At 40.3% G+C, this 9,805-nt stretch overlaps 1 pseudogene; it reads right to left on the bottom strand.

Annotated features, from left to right (window-relative positions):
- Window positions 1–9,106: 9,106 nt before the first annotated feature.
- On the bottom strand, window positions 9,107–9,581 carry LOC100762522 (annotated as a pseudogene).
- Between the last annotated feature and the right edge of the window lie 224 nt (window positions 9,582–9,805).

Below are 9,805 nucleotides of genomic sequence, written 5' to 3'. Positions count from 1 at the left end.
AAGATACATTTGCTTTACCTCCATGGTGCTGGGATCAACGAAACCCTAGCACCCTTGCTGAGCTAGATAGTATCCAGGCATGTATACCATGCCTGGCAAAGATAAACTTCTTTGAAAAAATAAAACATTTACATATATTAAGGAAGGTTTAAATTCTCCCTTTTAAACATTAATTGAATATTTACAAAGTTTAGCCAGGATAATTACTCTTGATGCATAATTGTGTATGTCATTGTGCTCCCCAGTAAGTTTCCTGGCTTATCTGTTTTGGCACTTTTCTGCACAAAGTGTTTCTCACTAGTGTGACTTAAAACTTTTCCCATGAAATTGTCTGCATTTGTGGTTTAAGCACTTGAAATTATTGATGCTCCCATTGATTCTTTGCTATAGACCATGGAATATTTAATTGAGAAAATAGTCTACTGTGTGGAAGTAGTTTGTGAACCAAAGTTGTTCTGAGCTCTACTATGATACAACTTGCAAATAAGTAATCTCTATTTCTAGTTCTTTTGAATTGTTCACCAAATTTAGATGGTTCAAAACCGTAGGCCTTCTCGATTACGTTCTATTCTGGGACAGAATTTAACAGTATCCAAATGAAAAGAGGATTGCCATGGACATATTCTTACAGGTTGAGGCAGTTCAGGACACAGTTATGGAATGTCACAGTTAAGTCATGTACTCACTAGAACTCACATGCCCCTTTCTCTGCTTTGCCTTTGGAAGATGAGATTCAAGTTTGTCCTGGGACACAGGGTGTAACCTCTGTCATCAGCCACACAGAGTAGAGACCTTAGAGCAGAAAAAGAATGTGTACATGGCCTAAAGCTCTATGTTGACATTTTAAAATTGTTACTGTATTTTCTTTAGGTGCTGGAGTTCAAACCCAGGGCCTCATGCATGCTGGAGAAGCTCTGTCCATTTCTATTGTGAAATTCTTGACTTTTGAAGAAGCATTTTCCTGTTGTAGTGAGTCCCTTACTCTGTGAACCTCATTTTGTCTGTCAGTTGGTTTTCAATAATAGTTCTATTAAAGGTTAAAGTTCTGAAGTTGGAACTTTATAATTAAATTTGTTTAAACTGATAAGTAGAACTACATATTTATGAAGTTCTATACAATGCTTTGATACTCATATATATTATATAATGTTTAAATCAGGTTAAATATATCCCCTCAAACTTGATCTTTTTATGGTAAAAACCATTCATAATCTTAGATCTCTTTGAAATGTAAGATACATTTGAAAAGTTGAGTTTAAAAATACCACTCATTTGATACTTTGTCTAAAGACTTACAAACCATTTTGATCAAAATACAACCCAGATAAAGGACACTTGAAATGATTTTCATTGAAATTGTTTATCGTAACAGCTTAGCTATTTGTGTCAATTGGCCAGCAACAAGGAGAATTTTGTGTGTGTGTGTGTGTGTGTGTGTGTGTGTGTGTGTGTGTGTGTGTGTGTGAAATCTGACAGCTCAGCTTCCATTCCCATTGGTGATCAAGACAACCTGTTTGGAAAAGGTGCTACTTCCAAACATTCTACTACAGTTCAAAAATATTTTTTTCTCTCCAAATTCTTTCTTTCTTTCTTTATTCTGAGACAGGGTTTCTCTGTGTAGCTTTGGAGCCTATCCTGGCACTCGTTCTGTATGCCAGACTGACCTTTAACTCACAGAGATCAGTCTGCCTCTGCCTCCTGAGTGCTAGGATTAAAGGCATGCGCCACCAACGCCCTCCAAATTCTTGATAGAGTAAGAACACTATTTCCACCAGGATTCTCCCCATCAACTTATTATCTTAAAAACAGTTTCTCGTCAATGATCAAAACTTTAAACAGTATTTAAATGTTCCCAGGCTTTAAATAAGATGTTTCATCTTTGACAGAAAGAACTTTCCAAAGTTTTTATTACATGAGTTTGTTTTTTTTTTTAAACAATAAAGCATTATTGTAATCAACTGACTTATCGGAAACATCCTATGACTTCGATATAAAGCTCGTTGGGTATGGAGGTTTCTCAAAGATTCTTGTTTTGTGATGCTGGAGACTGAGCCCAGGGATGTCCTCAGGTGCTGATGACTGAGCCCTGTCCACAGCTCTCGGCTTTTTGAAACCAGATCTTTCTATGTAACCTTCGATGGCCTCAAACTGAAAATCTTTTTGAGTATTAAGCTTGAAGTTGTGTGCTACCACACAACTAGCCATCCCTCTGCTGGGTGAAACACCTAAAGGAGGAGAAACCAGAGCCTCATTTATATTTCTGTGCTCTTGTGTTCATTACAGTGTATCTACCATAGCCAAGCTATGGAATCCATCTGAATGTCTATCCAGGCATAAATGGATACAGAAATTATGATGTATCTGGACAATGGAATACTCAGAGTTGCTTGAAAATAGAATGCAACTTTTAACAACACAAATGAAATGGAGGATATTTTGCTATGTGAAATGAACCAGACACAGAAAAAAATTGTTGTATTCTCTTATGCAGAATTTAAAAAAAAATCAGGTACATAAAGGATATCTATTAGGTAATTACTAGGCATCAGCCAGGAAGAGGTTTGAGCAATGGGTCAAAGGTGCAGTGATGTAGAAGGAATGATCTAGAGATCATTCATGAATATTTGCATTAATAATAATGTACTGTATGTTGGATATTTTCCAGGAAGGTAGATTTCAGGAATTCTTTGGACAAGTGCACAAGAAGGGGAATATATTGGAGGGTTATGTATTGACTTGCCACAAGTAATAATTTTGTTTTTAAGTGAAGCATCTTATGTATTACCTGCCTAGGATCGTCCTGGGAAAACCTGGGCAGAGTCATCCCACTACTATCTGTGCCTTGGTTATCCTATAGCATCTCAAGGAGACATACTGTGCCCCACTTTCATGAACAACTTGTACATAATGAAAGTGACTGCACTCAAACATAAAGAGTGGTCATGTTGCTGTCCTTCGTGAAATGGTGTGATGCTGAAAGATGGGTGGAAAGTCTATGGGCTCTTTCAGAGGTCACAATTTACCCCTCCCTTGAGAGCCACGTGCCAAGGACAACCTCCAATCATGTTTGTACAGCTCCTGGGTATTTCTAGTTAAAGCACATGGAGTTCTTGCTGGGGAGGAGAATTGAATAATTTATCTTCCACTTGCTTCCTAAGTCCGGGGCCCACATAAATTGAGGTCTACAGCATTGAAACCCTTTTAACAGCATACCACAATGAAATATCAGGAAACCACTGCTTTTTTGTTGTTGCTGTTGTTAGGGAAGGGGGTCTTGGAAGTCTAAAGTCATATTGGAGACCAGATGTATACAACTTGTGTAAACTTTATTGTTGGAGGGCTCTGTCACCTGTAAAATGGCTCTCCCAGTGTGGGCTGCCAACACATCTGAGTCACAACAGCTGGGAACAATTTTTAGTTGGAAAAATAACTTATGTGGAAAAGGAGCATAAACTTTCATCATATACTGGCTGGTTGTAAACTTAAGGCCATGTCAGTGAGGCATTCTAATGGCTTGTTTTTCTATTTGGTTGTAATCAGATATTATTGGGGCACATAAGGCACACACACCTCCCAGGCAACACTCCTGGTAGTAAAATTAACTGCATTATCATCTTCTTAGTTCTCTATGAGTTTGGAGAAAGAGATGCTAAATGCAACAAAACATATATACAGCATTGTTAGATTTTTACCATGTGACCCTGTAAGCACAATGTGCTAGCAGGGAAAACAAAACGAAACAAACAAATAAACAAACAAAAAAAACAAAAACCACCTCAAGTCTAACAAGTATGACATAACACAGATGAAAATCTTGTTTCTGACTATCAGAATAATGGCATGCGGACTTGGGTGACCAGATGACTGTAGCTAAAGATGTCCTGATAGGAGAAGACAAGAGTGAGGGTAGTGTCCAGGCACAGAGCAGAACCATATTTTAAACTTGGCAGCACTTAGCATTTTAATCAGCAGAGATTCTGCTCTCTTTCTGGTTGAGAAAACAGAATGTATCAGCAGCCCCAGTCCATAGAGTGTAGGGAAAATAGATGAACAAGTGCTTCATATAAACACTATCTTCATATAAACACAACCCAAAAGCCTTGATAAAAGGCATAGGTTTTACAGTTTTTTTTTTTCAATTTTGGACCTATTACTCAACTGTTCTTTAAAAAGTTAAGAATTTCTAATTAGGAATTGCAATGGCAAAATCATTTGCATTAAATACATTCATAATACTGTAACAATCAAGTCAAGCCACTAAATCCAGAACATGATTTCTTAATTTTTAAAGCATCTCCAAGATGCAAATACAGCACTAACAGGAAAAATATATGATTTTTTTTTTTCTGAGATTGAGCAATGGTCTTCTTGCTTTCCTTCTGCCTGGGAAGGTAGGTCACGCCTAGGACTGGTTCTTGTCGGGTTTATCTGAATCTGTCCACATGTTATGTTTTACCTTTTTCTGAACTTTGCTTTTATTCTAGGATGGTTGTAAAGCAGAGTAAAGCTTCATAAATCTATAAATACCCTAAAATGAAATTTCACCAGGGCTATATGTCTGGCGTGGGAGCTGTTCGAGCTTTATGGCATTCAGGTTTAGAGGAAAGGGGCTCAAACTCCCCCATAATTAGGTGCAATTATTAGGGAACACAGGAATTTAGTTTCTGAGCGTCTATATTTCAAGTTGTATATGGTTATTATCTAAAACAAAGGCCCAGAGTATGCATGCATGAAAGCCAGCCAGCAAAACACAGGCCTAAGTAACTTGAGAATTTTCTCCTCCGTGAGACTTGTGCTTCGGTGCTTATGTCTCTTTAATATCCCATGTGAGAATCCTACCAGACTCTCAGCAACCATTGCCCAGCTCCTGATAGCTGAGAGGCCTCCCTGAAGTCCCATTGGAAGTACTGGTGGTTTGTTCTTGGCCCAACCCTATTATGATTGCAAAAGGTTCAAATTGTTTACTGGGAACAACCCTAAGAAGAGAAAAATGGAAATGAGACTACTGATTTAGCTTTATTTTATGAGTCAAATGGATATAGCCACACGTGGAGAACAAATAAGGTGAAATTCCAGCATGAGGTAAATCTTGGTGGCTTTTATATGGGTGTAGGTTTTATTCTGTTCTTTGTTTGGTGTTGGTAGTATTACCTAATCCCCCGAAGTCATGTATGCTCATTTCTGAAAAAGCTGTTGCCTCCAGTCCACAGGATGATCTGGTTCCTATTGCTTCAGGGACAGAGCGGCTTCTGGCGAATTAAAATTTCAACTCAGACTGAAGATTGTCCCCGGGTTGTCTAGTTTGGAAACTAAAGCCGGTGAATTCAGAAAGCAAATTGTTCAGTTTCTTCAGAGCTTGATGTTTAGAGCAAAACAATGACTCTCCTTTAGCAATATAGCCTTGTTTGTTTTTAGTTCTCTTGAATGTAATCAAGGAGAGGTATGGGGGACAGAAGACATTCTCACAAGGCTCCCAGAAGCACTTTGGCACTCACCAATGCAGCCGGCAGATGAATAACGCAGTCCGGGGGTGTGGCTAAGCGGGTTCGTTTATGTGTTTCTCAATGATACCAGAAAGCATGCTGCAGTTCAGTGTCCCCATTCAGTCACATGTGCCAAGTGCCTCTGGGTAGTCGTCTGAGGGGACAAAGCTAAGGAGGAGAAGGGGCAGACACAGGGCATCTGAACATAAAGCCTGAGAGCTTCATTAGTGGAAGAATTTCTTGGCCAGCCCCCTTGGGAATAGGGTGGTTTATTGCAAACATTCCCAGGCACCGGTGTCCTTATGAACAGTCTTTGGGATGTTCTCGGGGAGGACCCTCGAGCAGTAAACAACCAGGGAGTCGAGGCAGGGTGGCTGAAGATGCAAGGTGATTTAATTATTTCATGTAACGAATCCTTAGGAAGCTATGTTCCTTGCTGGCTTCTTCCTCCTGCAGCAATTTTAATACAGTATCCATTCACAGTAGTGTCTGGGGTATGTGTAGCCCCAGGTCTGGCTGGACAAGTGTAAATCCGCTAGGGAGCTGAGTGTTCTCAGAGAGGAGCGGCTGGAACCACTTGCCAGGGAGGTAGATGTGGGTAGAAAGACCACACTGGGGCACTAGAAACAAGAAAACGTGCAGCTGTGACTAGACCCTGTCTTTTTTTTGAGGGGGGATGAAGTATCTTTTATAGCCACTGCTAACCAAGTTAAACCTCAGTTTCCTCCTCTGTAGAATGGGGTTATAAAAGCCATGCTATATGGAGGATTACATGATGGTTTCACCCTTAGCATCAGGCATGGGTCAGAAATGAGGGTCAAGGTCCTAACTATTTCACCAGTATATTGCACTTACTTTTTCACTTCTGTAATCTATTTGATATCCACAGTTGCCTAGTGGGAGAACAGCTCAAGGGCCCTGAGGCATGAAGTAACCAAATGTACCTGCTAACCCACTGCATAGCCCAAGGTCAACACCATAGTGGTTTCCTGCTTGCCAAGATAGAGCTTCCACACTCTGCACACGCTATAACTTGAGGAGAAGTACCACACTGAGCAAATGCTCAGCCTTGGCTTAGCAGGGGTGAGGCTCACAGAGGCTAAGTGGGATGATTGTTTTAGAGGAGCAGGATGGGAAGTAACATTTTGAAAGAAGCACTATTTTTTAAAAAAGTGTTGCTTTTCTAAAGTTAGCACTCATGAGGGTTTCCTCATGGTATCCTCACACGTGTTTCATTATACATTGTTCCCATTGATTCTCTTCCATCCCTATGGCCCTCCCTGTGGTCCCCTTTCCCTCTGGAGCTAGGTTGTCTTTCCTCTGTCTTTCAATTACATGTATTCCATCACCCTGCCTATTTCCTACCTTCCTTAAGTTTGCCTTTTCTCTTCTCACTATCTCCTTTCAGTTTTGTGACCTAAAGTCACACAAACATAAACACAACACACCTGCACATGAAACTTTAAGTGTATGTTGGGTACTCAAGATTAAGCATTCTGAGTCTAGCTCCTTTCGCTTAACATAGCAGTTTCCAGGTCCATTTATATTGCTGAAAATGTCATTTTATTTTACCTTAGGGCTGAATAAAATCCTGTTGTGTGTACATATCACATTCATCTATTGATGGGCTTCTAGGCTGGTTTAGTTTCTTTCCTGTTGTGACTAGTGTGATGATAAACATGGATATGTGAATATCTCTAGAGTGTGTTGACTTACAGTTCTTTGGGTCTGTAATCAAAATGGGACAGCTGTGACATGTGGTAATTCTATTATCAGTTCTTTCTCTTTCTTTTCTTTCTTCCTTCCTTCCTTCCTTCCTTCCTTCCTTCCTTTCACTTACTTTCCCTCCCTCCCTCCCTCCCTCCTTTCCTCCCTCCCTCCATCCTTCTCTCTCTTCCTTTCTTTTTTTTGAGACAGGGTTTCTCTGTGTAGTCCTGGCTCTTCTGGAACTCACTCTGTAGAAGCTGTAAGGGGTCTTTTTATTTTCTAGTGTCTTCTTTGATTTCTTTCTTAAAGGGTCTTTATGTTTTTACTTTGGGACTAGGGAGATGACTCAGTGTGTAAAGTGTTTACTGTACAGCATGAAGATATAAATTCAGATCCCCAGAAGCCACATAAAGCCAGTATAACTATGGGAGATGGAAAGTAGAGAGGGGAGACTAGCTGTTCTGGGGTTGTTCTCTGACCCCAGTAAACATGCCCACACTTAAATAACACATATACACACAAGTGTACACACCAAGATTTTTAGAGTTGTTATTATAGAGGTCTTTTGACTTCTTGCTTAAGCTTATTCCTAGATCTTTTTGTTGTTAATGAACCTATTGTGGATAGTATTTCCTTCCCAACCCCACCCCACCCCAAATTTCATTCTTTCCCAATTCAGGGTCTCATTGTGTAGTTCTGACTTAGAATTCTCTATGGAGACCAGGCTAGCCTCAAACTCACAGAGATCCGCCTGTCTCTACCTCCCAGTGCTGTGATTAAAGGTGTGCATGACCAGCTTAGCTCTGGTTTAATTCTTGGTGAGGTTATTATTTGTCTGTGCAAAAGCTATTGCTTGCAGCATGTTGATTTACTATCTTGACACTCTCCTGAATGTGTTTCTCAGTTCTAAAGGTCTTAGGGTGGAGATCCTGAGGTCTTCTAAGAATAAGATCGTGCTGTCTGTAAATAGGCATAATTTAACTACTTCCTTTCCTATTTGTATCCCCTTTATATGTTCTTTGTCTTGCCTTACTCTTCTAGCTAAGACTTTGAGCTCCATATTGAATAAAGGTAGAGAGTGGACACTCTTGTCCTGTTACAGGTTTTAAAACAAATGCTCTCAGTTTTTCTCCACGTGATGTGATGTTGTCTGTAGGTTTGTCAATGACATACTCTTTCTGTTTTTTATTTTTGTTTTATGTGCATTGGTGTTCTGCCTGAATGTATGTCTACGTGAGGTTGTTGGACTGGATTTACAGACAATTGAGAGCTGCCATGTGGACGCTGTGGGCTCAACATGGGTCCATCCTTAGGAAGAGCAGCCGGCACTTTTAACCACTGAGCCACTTCTCCAGCCCCTTGTCAATGACATACTCTTAAGAAGAAAGGCTGAAATGCTTCAAGTGGTACTTGGTTAGAGTTGGAGACATTGGTATGAATTAATGTTTATTTTTTAATCAATCGTTTTTATTTAAAGTATGTATTCTTAACATCAGAAATTTTTAATGGGAATTAAAAAAAAACAGTAAAGAACCAGTTCACCTTTCCTATTCTAGTCACATAAGCCAGCTGCAACTCAGACCTCAGCTGTAGGCTCTAAGGGAAATAGTCTAAAAGCGTCACTGTCCCAGAACTACAGAAAACTGCCACCCACAAATAAACTGCCAAGGTAAAGTAAATATAGTGTGGCTCTGTCATTCATACCAGATAACCCCAAATAAATACCTTATGAAAAAAATTAAAATCTATTATATCTACTAAAAACACTTAAATGCAGAAATCTCCATTTTCCTCCAATTGGGTCAGAAACCACCACCAACATTATGATCACGGTTCCAGGGACAATGAGTGGAATGTTTTAAGCTTAGACCAACCAACAAGCCCTGTGGACTTTCCAATAGAATAATTTACTAAGGCATACCATAAATAAGGACTGTGGCAACACAGGAAGCAAAAGTCAGTTTGTAAGTGAAATTTCTAGAAGCTCATGAAAACAATACCATCCCAAATTGCAGGTGGAAAAGGAAAAAGTTAAGAGTACTCTGGTCTTCTTCAGTCATTTGGTCATGCACAGCGTTTAACAATCTCTGCTTCCCACATCAACATTAGTTCACAGGAGGGGCGGGCGGGTCCTGTCCACTGTGAGGATTTGATCGCTTCCCGGGGAGGCTGGAGCCTCTCAGATTAGGAGGCCCCTGTAAGAACAGGAGCACTGCAATCACCATCCAGGCCATCAGGATCACAGTAATGCTGACGTCGCTGTCCCTGGAGGGTCCTGGCAGCTCACGGAGGCATTCTGTGTCTGTGCAGTAGCACTGGGATTGACCAGTCTTCTCATCGCATGTTCATGAGAGCAAATACGTTCACAGGATCAAATCCACCTTCAGCCATGGTTACCCAGCTTGATTTTACTCAACTATTTAAATCTGCCCAAACAAGCAGGCGGGCGGGGAGAGTGGCAGCCGGAGATCTCAGGACACCGATGTTGCTGCCGCTGCCGCTGGCCGCCAGCCTCCTCCCCTCTGTTTTGAATTAATGTTTAATCTAATAAATATATGAAGTCTATAAGTAGAAATTCTCGAGATATGTGTAAATATGTATCTGTCAAAGATATG

This window comes from Cricetulus griseus, chromosome 7 (genome assembly GCF_003668045.3).
Source record: "Cricetulus griseus strain 17A/GY chromosome 7, alternate assembly CriGri-PICRH-1.0, whole genome shotgun sequence".
Classification (NCBI taxonomy): Eukaryota; Metazoa; Chordata; class Mammalia; order Rodentia; family Cricetidae; genus Cricetulus; species Cricetulus griseus.
Note: the sequence above shows the minus strand (reverse complement) of the source record. Positions and strands in the feature narration are given on the sequence as shown.